Here is a 12,490-nt window from a genome sequence, read left to right as displayed (position 1 = left end):
CATATGCAGAGAACTGTGCTCTTTTCTGTTGTTTCATGATTAGAAATCCACCTTATTGTCTTTGTTATCAAATAGGCATTTAAAGGCTGTGAGTGTAGTGCACTGACATGTCTGAGAGCACATACAGCTTCTACAGCTGGACTTCGTGAACTCTCGATACGTCTTCTTCACCTCTCTGGCTCTGTGGCCTGCCACTTTGCAGCATTACAGAGACAACTTTTAACCACAACTGAAAAAACCCCTGGTGCTGCTCTCTCTAAAATCTACTTCAGTGTCTGGTAGCTTGTAACATGAAGATGTTTCACTGCCTGTCTTATAACTAGCCCAACAGGGGCCCCGTTTCCATGGTATTCTGCCTTAGCCGGTGAAGCTTCTGTTACGGACCTTTCCTTCTTAGGAAAGACTAGTTTAAGAAATGGTCTTTAACTGGGCCTCAGAAGACAGAAATATCCAAATTTTCTAATGCTTGAGGGAATTTCTGGCAATTAATTACTCTCATATGCTTTCATGTCCCAGCTGCTGCATCTGATACATCTAAGCTATAATGGTGCATTTCCCCCAAAGCTGACATGCTGTATTTTGAGGAAGTTTTCCTAGGGCCACCTTCGACTAAGCGGGATTGGTGTTGACTCCTGTACCATAGTCTTGTGGTTGGGAAATCATGGTGAGGCATCACTTACCTCCCAGCCCCAGGATTGTGATTTAATTTCAGGTGCTGCTGGTAATGCACCCTCATTCAGATGATCCAAGCAAGAGCAGACTCCCAAATGTTGGCTGGAGGCTTCTGGTCCTTCAGCTGCCATGTCTGCTGATGCTTGTCTCTGTTTAGCGTTATTTTTTCCCAGGTGCAAAGCTCCACTGCCCTCTACCATTTTCCATGAAAAATCCTTGTGTACCTACTGTTCTGTGATCTTAGTTACTCTCTTGAAGTTTTGATGCTGTCAGTCAGCATCATGTCTGGGTTCTCACTTCCTCTGTTCTTCTCTTTTCATCAGTAACACCATCTCCCTTTCTCAGGAGCACGGCAGAGACTCTCCAGTGAGTTGCAGGTAGAATGCTGACTCGAGCCAGACCCCTTGGGTTTATATCCTGGCTCTACAATTTACTGGAGTTTCCATTGAAAGGGAGGCAAAACTTTACCTCTTGCCTCTTAGGGTCTCCGGCTGGGCCTGAAAATTAAATAGACATAGGACAGATGAACAGAAGAAAAGCATATGGATTTTCACATGTACATGGGGGCCCCCACAGGAGAATGAAGACCCAAAGAGGTGGCCAAACCTAGGTTCTCATATACCAGGTTGAGCAAAGAGGCAGTTGTGGAAAAGTAACTAAAATCTGTGGGGATACTAAAGGAAGATGAAGGTTATTTTAACAGGCTCTGATTTTGTGGAGTTCTCTTGCCCCTGACTCTCCATCTCTGGTGGTAAGAATGTTTCTTTCCTCCTGGCATTTTCCATAAGTTTCTTTTCTTTTTTTTATCTCCTGCTTTCAGGAAGAAAAGGGGAGGTCAGAGTGCCCTTCTTGCACCTGCTATTTTTCAAGTGCCTTTGGCTCAAAATAATTCTTATGCCAAAGTGGCATTTTGGGTTGGTATATCTGCTACCCTTCATCATTTGGGGAAGTTATGAAACCTCCTGGGTATCATTTAGCTTATCTAGAAAATGAGCATGATAACAGTACCAACCCAATAGGGTTATTGAGGTGATTAAATGAGTTAATGTGTGTAATGTGCTAAGAACAACCATGTGAATGAAGTGGTTGTGTTATCTCCACATACAGGGGAGGACTAAAAAGCTAGAGCTAGTTGCTCTAGCTTACATAGAGCAGATCTGGAGTTAGCCCAGGCATTCTGACTTCAGAGCCTATCCTCTTAACCGCTAAGCTATCCATCGCTTTTTTTTTTTTTAATAAATTTATTTATTTTTTGTCTGTGTTGGGTCTTCGTTGCTGCGGGCAGACTTTCTCTAGTTGCAGTGAGCGGGGGCTACTCTTCGTTGCGGTATGCGGGCTTCTCATTGCGGTGGCTTCTCGTTGCGGATCACGGGGCTCTAGGTGCACGGTCTTCAGTAGTTGTGGCGTGTGGGCTCAGTAGTTGTGGCTCATGGGCTCTAGAGCACAGGTGCAGTAGCTCCGCGACCTGTGGGATCTTCCTGGCCCAGGGCTCAAACTGGCAGGCGGATCCTTAACCACTGCACCACCAGGGAAGCCCTCCATCACTTAAAAAAAAAAAGGTCATATTATCATTTAAAAATTTAAGACATTAGTGACATTTTAAGCTCTTTTTAAAAAATTTAAATTGTGTTCATTAATTTTTAAAAGACAAAGTGCTGTGCTTTTTTGTTTATTTTTTTTTAATAAAAGAGGGTTGGTTGTATTATTATTCATAAACTTTGGCTTTAATTTTGGCTGCTCCAAACTTTTCACTATTTAATATTTTAAATATTTAAAACTATTGCATAAAACTCTAATCTCCTTAATGAAGTTGAGGTTGGAAGATGATATATAGTCAGCCGTCTATATCAACAGATTCTGCATCTGTGGATTCAACCAACTGCAGATTGAAAATATTGAAAGAAAAAAAAAACCCAGAATGTTCCACAAAAAGCAAAACTTGAATTTGCCATATGCCTAGCAACTATTTACATAGCATTTACATTGTATTAGGTATGATAAGTAATCTAGAGATGACTTAAAGTATACAGGAGGATATGCATAGGTTACATGCACATATATGCCATTTTATATAAGGGACTTGAGCCGCTGCAGATTTTAGTATTGGGGTACTACAGAAACCTAAGAACAACTATACATTGTTTAATTAGTAAAATATCCTTCAGCAGTTAAGGCCTTAACTGAATTGACTGATAAAAGTCAGGATAAATTATTAGGAATATAGTTAATTATCTTAAAAAACAGGATGGTAACCTGTTTTTTTTAAGAAACTGATTTGTTCTGAGTTGCTTTTTTTTTTATCATGTGGTTCTATATTGACATATATAATATCTGCTTAGTCTCAGAGCATACTGTGTAAAATATTTTGAAAAGTACCAAGCAGGTCAAATGGTAGATATGAAATACTTTTATTAACATGACCCCATACTTTGACACATGTGTTTTGGTTATCATGTATCCACATAGCTTTCTTTATTCTTATGTACAATAGATACATTGCAGGAAAATAAGTGTATATAAGTGTTTTTGTGTGTTTATTAACTTCTAAATGATACAACTAAGTAAAGACTTAGATTATATTTATACCAAAAACTTCTTATCAATATGGATTCTATAGAATTTGTTAGATTATCATCTTACTTGGCCTTTATAATGTATTTCTAAAAAGGTTAAATTATGTTGTTAAAATTATAAATTATTTTTCCCACCTTGAGAATACCTCTTCCCCTAGGCAAGCCTTCCTGCTTAACACAAATAAGTTTTAGGTCACAGTTATTAGATGGCATTGCTGGGTTGCTGAAGTCAACACCCCTTGACTTGAAATTGAGGGTCCAGACAGAGTCTGGACACTTTTATTGATAATAGGAATACCTGGGCTGCTTGTACACATTTAGCTCACTTATGGACAGAAAGCTTTTTCCCTGTAAAGGTTTGCAAAGCTTTTAGCCTTTGTAAAATGTCGAACGTGCTGAATAATAATAAGGAAAAAAAAAAGCCTTGTAGAAAAACATCCTTTCCCTGGTAACTAGTTTCTAGTCTCATAAGAAGGTACTATTCATTCATTCAGTAATGAAGTTGTAGTAATCCTCTAGGGTACTCATTTTACACAAAAACAAATTGCAGTTTTCATTTGCATCACTGGGTGGCGATTTTTCTTAGTCTTACACTACTGTTTAAAACCCCAGAAAGGCTGGTACTATTTGTAATTACCAGGGTTTTCTTCTGTTATGACATGTTTAATTGTACTTTTAAGACATTATCTTTAGGTTGATTACAAATTTCCTACTGTAGTATGCAACCTATAGTTATTTTAAATTAGGAAAAAGGGTATCTGTTGCCTAGATGTTGGCATATAACTCTTTCCAAAACTAAGAGAAAGGCATGAATTAGCTTATTATATTACAGAAAAAAAAAAACAAAAAAGAAAGAAAAAAAAGGAAAAATAACAGCGACAGGAAAAACCCATGGAAAATAAAATGAAAAAGAATAATTTGGATTACTGTTGCGTGTTCACTAACATTGGTGACCAGATACTGAATATAACTCTGGAGCAGGCAGAATGAAATTGGACAAACACTATTATATAGATTAAAGGAATGGGGTTATAGTACAGCTGAAGTTTATTGTGTTTTTCAGAATATGCAGATGCTTCTTAAAGTAGGGCATAAGAACTTCTAGTTTCCATTAAGCTAATTATTTTGTAAAACTGATTGACTTTAGAATCAGAATTTAGTAATTCACAGCGGCTTGGATTTCATCTTTTAAGTATTGATATTGAAATATGTACTTTAGTCTCACCTTCTGTTTTCCAGTTTAAATGATAAATGAGATTTTGGGAAATAGTCGGTTATTTTTAAGATTGTCTCCTACTGAATTCCTCATCGTGGGTATCAGTCAAACCATGTATACACACTAAAGTTAAACTATCACATTTTTTTTTTTTTTGCGGTACGCGGGCCTCTCACTGTTGTGGCCTCTCCCATTGCGGAGCACAGGCTCCGGACGCGCAGGCCCAGCGGCCATGGCTCACGGGCCCAGCTGCTCCGTGGCATGTGGGATCTTCCCAGACCGGGGCACGAACCCGTATCCCCTGCATCGGCAGGCGGACTCTCAACCACTGCGCCACCAGGGAAGCCCTATCACATTTTTAAATGGAACTTTTTAGATAATCTCTTCATCTCTGTACTCTTTCCTTTATTTAAAGGTGGAAATCTAGCTGTGTATAATAAAAATTTACATAAGGGACAGTAAGTCACTTTGATTCTGTCTAGGACTGAAGGCTTTAATTAAAACAACAATGGCAAAAAGTAAACAGATTTTCACCATGTGCTTTCTATTTTTACTCCTCATTCTTACAACAGAAGTATAATGAATCTTTAAAAAAATCATGTTTATGGATTAAAAAAGCAACTGACCCTATTAATAACTCTTTACCCATGTATTGTGATATCCAGAAAAACTCAAATTGCAGTGAATTTACTTGGCAATCTTTGTGTTTTTACTCTTGACCTTTCAGTTCTAAAGGAGGTGTGCCAGGAGTTTTCAACTAACTTCATCATGCAGCTGTTTATTTTCCCAATAAGAAATGTGGAGCCATGTGTCTAATGGGTAGAATTAACAGAATTTTCACATTCGTTGATTCCTAATTCTGGTTCACCTGTTAATCTAGCAGCATTCAGAGGTGAAACCATTAAGGCCCGGCTGTTCTGTGTGGGGTGTACCACCCTGCCTTGTCTCCTTAAGGGTGCAGGGTGAGAGGGAGCTTCATGGGGCAGGGGAGAGGTGTCCACTGTGCTGAGAAGCAGAACTGAGCCCTCTGTTGCACACAATTAGTTGTGACGAAGCCACTCATTCTTTATTGGGGCTCAGTGGACTCAGCCGACTCAAATGTAAATTAGGGATCTGTCTCTCTAACTCAGTGGATCTAACCTTCTTGTGATTTAGGGGGCACTTTGAAAATATACTGGTGCTGGGGCCTCATCCCTACATTCTGATTAGACAGGCCTGGGGTTTGGCCCAGACACTGGTATTTTTTTTCCAGAGTTCCCGATAGTTCTTGTGTACATGCAGGGCTGAGAACCACTGCAGTTCACTCTCTATAATTTAGTAATTGTATACCGTCAAATAATGTGTTAAGACACTTTGAAAAAGACCTCACAAAAATACAAAGTTACAGTTTCTCTTCCACTGCAGTTGAGCCATAAACAAATAAACAAAAAAGCAAATAAAACCACAAAATTTCTAGGTTGAACATACTTCCTTTCAAACATTAAATAAAGAGCAGAAAGCTTCAGAATTCTAAGGAATGAAATCTTGTTTCCTAAAGTAATATATTTGGAAACTTAAAAAATTTTTGTAATCAATGAAGCAGTTGAGAAGCATTTTGTTAATTATATAAATATGAATTCCAAGTGGCTTATGACTCTTTTTGTCTTTAGCCATAAGGCATCTAGAGTGACTTTAGGTAAAATTATTTGACAGATTAATACCTGTAAACTCTTCAGAGCAATTCTGAGGTATGTTTTCTTTGAACTAAAACCATCAGGCAGTCAGATTTTTAGTACACCTCTTTGGGAGTAGTTGACTGGTTTACTGTGGTACTGTTTCCTAGAAGGCACTTCTTCAGTATAATATCAGTAGGGGAAAAAAATTTAAGTGTGCACATCATAGTCCATAAATGGGTTTCCTATAGTATTTACTCAGAGGCTTTCATAATGTTATATCTTCCACATCTGAGACTATTTAACTGAAAAATTGTGATGAATAGCTTTTATATTTTGACTTACAGTCTCTTCTTATTTCATTCTGTTGAGGAAATAAATAATGAGGATGAGACTCTAAGTAGAATGTACAGTATGAGCTTTGCAATTTCTACTAGTATTTCAGATAGAATTGGAAGACCTAAATATTGTCTTCCTAGTAATCTTAATAATACTACAATATTCTTTTATATTTAAGTGGTTGTCTTATTCGGTATCTGTTTTTTCCCATTGAATGCAACCAAAACATATTATGAAGGGAAGAGTTCTTATTGAGGTCACACAGTAATCTTTCCAAATGTGGATTTCTGAAAATGTGTCTTCTTCTTTCATTATATCATGATAGAATTATGGTGTTACCTCATAATAGCAAACTAATCCTTTAGTAAACTAATCCAGAAGAAAAACATCTTAAACTAGTGCAAGATGGACTTATTGTAGTAATCATCAGCATTCTTGAGCACTTTCTCTGTCTCGGGCACTCTGCTCCTAGTAAAAATGCTGCAGATTTCTGGGCCTGATCCATACCTAGTAAAACAGAATCTTTGAAGCTATAGCCTAAGAATCAGCATTTTTAAAAAAAGCAATGCAGGTGATTTTTATGCAAGCTGATATTTGAGAATTGTTGGAATAATTCTCTTACAAGATGTGGTAGGGGAACAAAACATTTTCAGGCAGTGGGACAGACTGTGTAAAGTATGTAGATTGAGAGGAATCTGGGACATATTCAGGGCCAGTAAAAAGTTCTTCCGGAGAGAGAGGATATGTCAGGGCCACTGATGAGGAACGAGTTTAGAACGGTGATTTTCAGTGGGCCTGTGTGCCATTCCGAGATATTAGAATTTTATCCTATTGGCAGTAATGACCTATCAGATATCTGACCATTTCAAAACAGTAAAGTAGTGTTTTGGTTTTTATTTTATTAGAAATTTATTAATTGAAAAAAATGGAGATAATTTAACAATTTCATCCAGTTGAGAATTATTTGTTAATGAAAACAGTGATCATCTCCTGAGTGTATCACTGAAAACGTGTGCCTGTATATTCATACTTGATGGACAGGATATGACAGAGAAACAACACACAGTTGAACTGTATGGGGCCATCGTACTGCAAGTCATTCTGTCAGACACCTCAAGTTTCACCTTTTCCACCTTTTAGTTTCAACATGATATAGGGGCAGAAACTACTAGTTGTCCTTCAATATCTGTTTATCTTTCTTTCTTAGTTAATAGCATTTTTATCTTGCCATGTGGCCACTTCACAGTTAGATGTGGAATTTTGATGAAGTTTCTGGCCAGTGTGATATATGAAGAAATGTTGTATTGCAGGTTTTAGGGAACCTTTTAAAAACACAGCTGGTATGTACCTTCCACCTCGCCCCTGCCACTAACTTTGCTCACCCTGGAGTGTGGATGTGATGATTTGGTAGAGGACTAGCCGCCATCTTGGACCATGAGGACTAGACTGCATTGTGAGGGTAACTGAAGAATAAGCTGGGAAGAGCCTGGGTCCTTAAAGACTGTGGAGTTGCCACAACAGCCCTGTGATGTGAGAACTCCCTTTTGTGAGACACGAGCAAACTTCTGTTCTGTGGGAGCCACTGCTCTACTGATATTTTGTCATTTGCGGATGAACCAAACCCTAACTAATGTACATGCTGAACTGGAAATCATAATATTTGGATCCTAAGTTCCATCATTTTCTTGCTGTGTGATCAAGTAGGCTACTTACCATTTCAGCCTCATTTTCCTTACATATAAAAAGTTAATAGCATTATGGATTCCTCATTACATTTTAAAGAAGAAGAATGAGAGGGAACTTTACACAGACTTCTTCATAGACAGAAGTGAGTACTAAGAAGTTTTAATTCACTTGCTAATTCTGATCAGCTCAGTGAAATGCTTGGGCGAATGATTCTGAGCCAGCCTCTAGGTTTAGCTGGAGAGAATGTTGTGATCCTTAATTTATGTTGTAGACAAGGGAACAGTTAAGTTCCCTATGAGTGCCCAGTATAGGTCTTTACTCCACTCCTACTGGAAGGCAACTGCGTGCTTCTGCAATGAGTGCACCAGAAAGTTCATTCATATCCACTAAAAGCTGAAATGTCTAAAGTGTGCATTAACTAGTGGAACGTTATTAAAGAATTGAGAATTGCTGCTACACTCTAGTTATCAGTTAAGTTAGAAACTGATTGATTCCCTACAATTGGTATTTCCATCAAAAATGGCGTATACTTTTATGGCTATACATGTGTGTGTATGTATGTGTGTGTGTGATATTTTTAATGAAATGTATTAAGCATACTGTACTGAAGCCTTACGTCATAGTATTAATGACTTAAAGATGTCATTGTTCTGAGATTTTTCAGTATTCTAAGTCAAATAGCTCAGCTCTAAACTTAGGGAATGACTTATTTTTATTTCTGGCATCTATTATTTCCTGATGCACAAGCTGAAAATATGTTTGGCAGCACCAAAGGAAAACTGTAACCCTTAAAATAGTTTGTTGATGGGTTGCTTACTTAAAGGAATTGATAACTGTGAAAACCAGTGATCGTCCCAGTTGCTATCACTATGTTAGGGGTTCTTAGCCCTGATGAGTTTGAGAGCCTGAGTGGAGTGATCTATAAGCCTCCCAAAATTATAGGCAAAATATTGTATTTGCATTTTTGGGTGAGAAGGATCTCTGAATTTCATCAGATTCTCAAAGATCTGTGACCCTAAAAGGTTAAATAACCACTTTTCTAGATTTTGCTATGTATACTGATGTTTACTAGCCACTTGGGCCATGGGATTGTAGGGTATTTTTATTTTAATGTCAGAGACAGCATAGTCATTGTCAGAGGCAGGTTACACACCATTGGCCACTTTTACTAGTTTGGCTTCAGAAAATAGAATGACTTCTGAGCAGCTAAATAAAAATTAGGGAATAACTACCACTAGGTAAGATACACAGCAGATGAGTGACATCTGTAAGGAGGTTACAGTCTACATCACAAGAGATACAAAAATAGAGGTGAAGTAACAGTACAAAACAATAACATCAAGCACTTAAGATATTTGATAGAATGACTTGTACCGTGATGGTCCCAGACAGTTCATTAGTTTGACATTGTTCCTCTGTCTTATGGTATCAACCTGGTGTGAGTATACTTGCATACTTTTCCAGTGATGCATTCAGGACATGGTGCTGCAGTTAGTTTTTTCATTTAAAAAACTGAAAAATAGGCAGATGATAATGGATATGTATAGATCCCAAACTCTGGTTGGGACACCTTTTTACTTGTTATATTAAACATGTGATCAGTAATTAGTAATGATGGTTTGCGCTTGGTTTGCTTCTGCATGGACCTCTCAGTGTTCTAACCAGGATATTTTTCTGCTCCCAGGCCCAGGGCCCAGTGTTTCCTGTGTGCAGAGCGCCCGGCCTGCTTCACTTTGTCCATACCCTCTTGCAGTCAGATCCCACATGAAATTTTGTCTTTCGCTCTCTACAGTTTCTAGATAGCTCTGTCTTTGATCTCATAGTGTACATTTTCTCCTATCATTTATTTGCTTCTTAATCACATAGTACATTGTAGCAGCTGCTAGATTATCATTTTGTAATGTTATTTAAACTTTTAAAAAATGTTTTGCCACTTGGATGGTAACCTTACAGATCGCTCATCTGCTGTGTATCTTACATAATAACCAGCACAAGGACTTCCATAAAGTATATCCTCCATCCACTGATTGTTAACAGGTTTTGGAATGACTTCTAAATCATTTACTATTTGGTTAGAAAACTTGGTAATGTCTCCTGTTAAGGTGTTTTTCCAGTGAAAATATATCTGTATTTAACTTAAGTCACCCATCACCTGGACTTAAATTATACAAATTTTAGTTATTATATTAATGCAAACTGAATTAAGCATTCGGAGCAGATTTGCCTACCCCAAATCCATTCCCCCTCCTTCCACACTTCAAAGTATTCACCTTCTGCTGCATGATCACATGATTCAAGAGATACTGGCTTTCCTCCTAGCCGTGGGAGGGCAGTTCTGATTTGTCTCAACCAGTCAGGGTGGCCCAGTCCACCTTGCCAGCAGTTAGTTTCAGACTGGGCACCTGTGACAAATCTGACTAATTGGACATGAAGGGCTCATAGGCAGATACTGCAGAGACAGCCACCCCTTCCCTGGCAGCTGTTTTATCTGGATGAAATGGCTGATGAGGTTACATCCATTGTTGCTATCTTTGCTGAGGGGAGGTAACCTAAGACAGAGGGAACATGTTGAAGATGGCAGAATAAAATGAGGAAGCAGCGTGGTCCATGATGACACGGCTGAACTGATAGATTTACTAGCCTGGAAACTGTTGACCTCTGGGCTTCTTGTTAGGTGAGATAATACATTCCTTGGTTAAAGTTTAAGCCACTTTTAGATGGACTTCTGTTACTTGCAGCTGAAAATGTCTGTACTGATGTTTGACAAGGGTGCTTGTAATGCTGCATCCTCCTGGATATCTTTTCTGGTAGAGCCCCTCTTGGTGTTTATTGTCCAGACTTCATTATATATATATATATATCTCAATCAGGTTCTTCAGTTGATGTATATACAGGCAAAGTTTATTTTTATGTCTTACAAAACTCACTGTTTTTAACAAAACAGTGTGTGAAAATAATCTTGAGCAACATTTCAAATGGAATGACTAGTTTGCCAGAGTCATATGTAAACATTTCGAAAGGCCCGCCTAGTGGCAGCAGAAGGATGTGCATCTTGGATATTGCTGGTGCCAAGGGAGGCCAGGTTTCCGCTACAAAGCAACTGGTGAACAACTGTATTAATTGTTTGGTGATCAGGAAAGGAGTTTAACATAGTAACATCATTATTTGCTGCTTATATCAATACATAGGCATTTTATTGTGTTTTAGTTATACTTTAAGAAATTGGTTGGTAGGTTTAGATTGATGTGTCACACATTGTAATTTGTCCTATCTGAAGTAATGAGGAATAGGTTCCCTGGTACATTTTCCTACATTTCCAGTTTTCAGGAATGGGTTACTGACTTTACATAGGCAGTTCCTTTCTAATATGAACCAGGTATTTTATTGTCAGCAGTCCTCCTAATGAGAATACGGTCTTAAACTTATTGTAATATTGACTTACAGCAAATCACCTATATGACTCATATATCTTTATGTGTTACAGATTTAGAAATGTACCATTTTCAAAAATGCTGAAGGCAATAAGTGAAATCATAATCCTTTTTTTAAACATGGAAAATTGGGAGAAAAATTAAAATATCTGTTTCCTTTTATCATCCCAAATAGTTCTAAAGTCTTTTTTTTTTTTTTTTTTTTTTTTTTGCGGTACGCGGGCCTCTCACCTTTGTGGCCCCTCCCATTGCGGAGCACAGGCTCCGGACGCGCAGGCTCAGCGGCCATGGCTCACGGGCCATGGCTCACGGGCCCAGCCGCTCCACGGCATGTGGGATCTTCCCGGTCCGGGGCACGAACCCGTGTCGCCTGCATCGGCAGGCAGACTCTCAACCACTGCGCCACCAGGGAAGCCCCCTAAAGTCATTTTTTAAAAGTTTAAAACCAATACCTATTATATTTTTACTTGAATTGCACATTAATTATACTCAATACGTCAGTTTTTAAACCAGAGTTTTTAAAGGCAATGGTAAAAATTTCATTAATCTTATTTTAAATGTTTACATTTTAAAATTATAAATTGCACTGCGATTTATAATTTATAACATTCTGCTATTAAAGTGAGGGAGTGAGGCAGCATGTAATTTTTAGGGCTGGAAGGAGGTCTTAGGGATAATTCTAAATAGCCTCATATGTAAATATTTATAATTGAAAGTTGTATATTCAGAATACCTTAAAGTATGTATATTCTTTTGCTTAAGGAAAGAAAGGAAGGTAAATAGAGTATAGAATCTGCCTTATATAAAATACCAAATTATGATATGAACCAATTACGGTAAAAGAATTCCCTTCACAGTGAGATATAAATGCCTTTCTAGCCTGTGGGCATCTTTTTATTACTAAAGTTGGGTTAAATTTAC

The 12,490-nt window shown here is 38.0% G+C and overlaps 1 protein-coding gene and 1 pseudogene across 1 annotated transcript in view; one reads left to right on the top strand and one right to left on the bottom strand.

Annotated features, from left to right (window-relative positions):
- UMAD1 (UBAP1-MVB12-associated (UMA) domain containing 1) overlaps positions 1-12,490 on the top strand; it is a 242,066-nt gene that overhangs the window by 28,089 nt on the left and 201,487 nt on the right. The gene's annotated exons all lie outside the window — the stretch shown is intronic.
- The window catches only part of LOC132496407 (5-azacytidine-induced protein 2-like), a 53,930-nt pseudogene continuing 45,011 nt past the window's right edge, over positions 3,572-12,490 (bottom strand).

Source organism: Mesoplodon densirostris, chromosome 9 (assembly GCF_025265405.1).
Source record: "Mesoplodon densirostris isolate mMesDen1 chromosome 9, mMesDen1 primary haplotype, whole genome shotgun sequence".
Classification (NCBI taxonomy): domain Eukaryota; kingdom Metazoa; phylum Chordata; class Mammalia; order Artiodactyla; family Ziphiidae; genus Mesoplodon; species Mesoplodon densirostris.
Note: the sequence above shows the minus strand (reverse complement) of the source record. Positions and strands in the feature narration are given on the sequence as shown.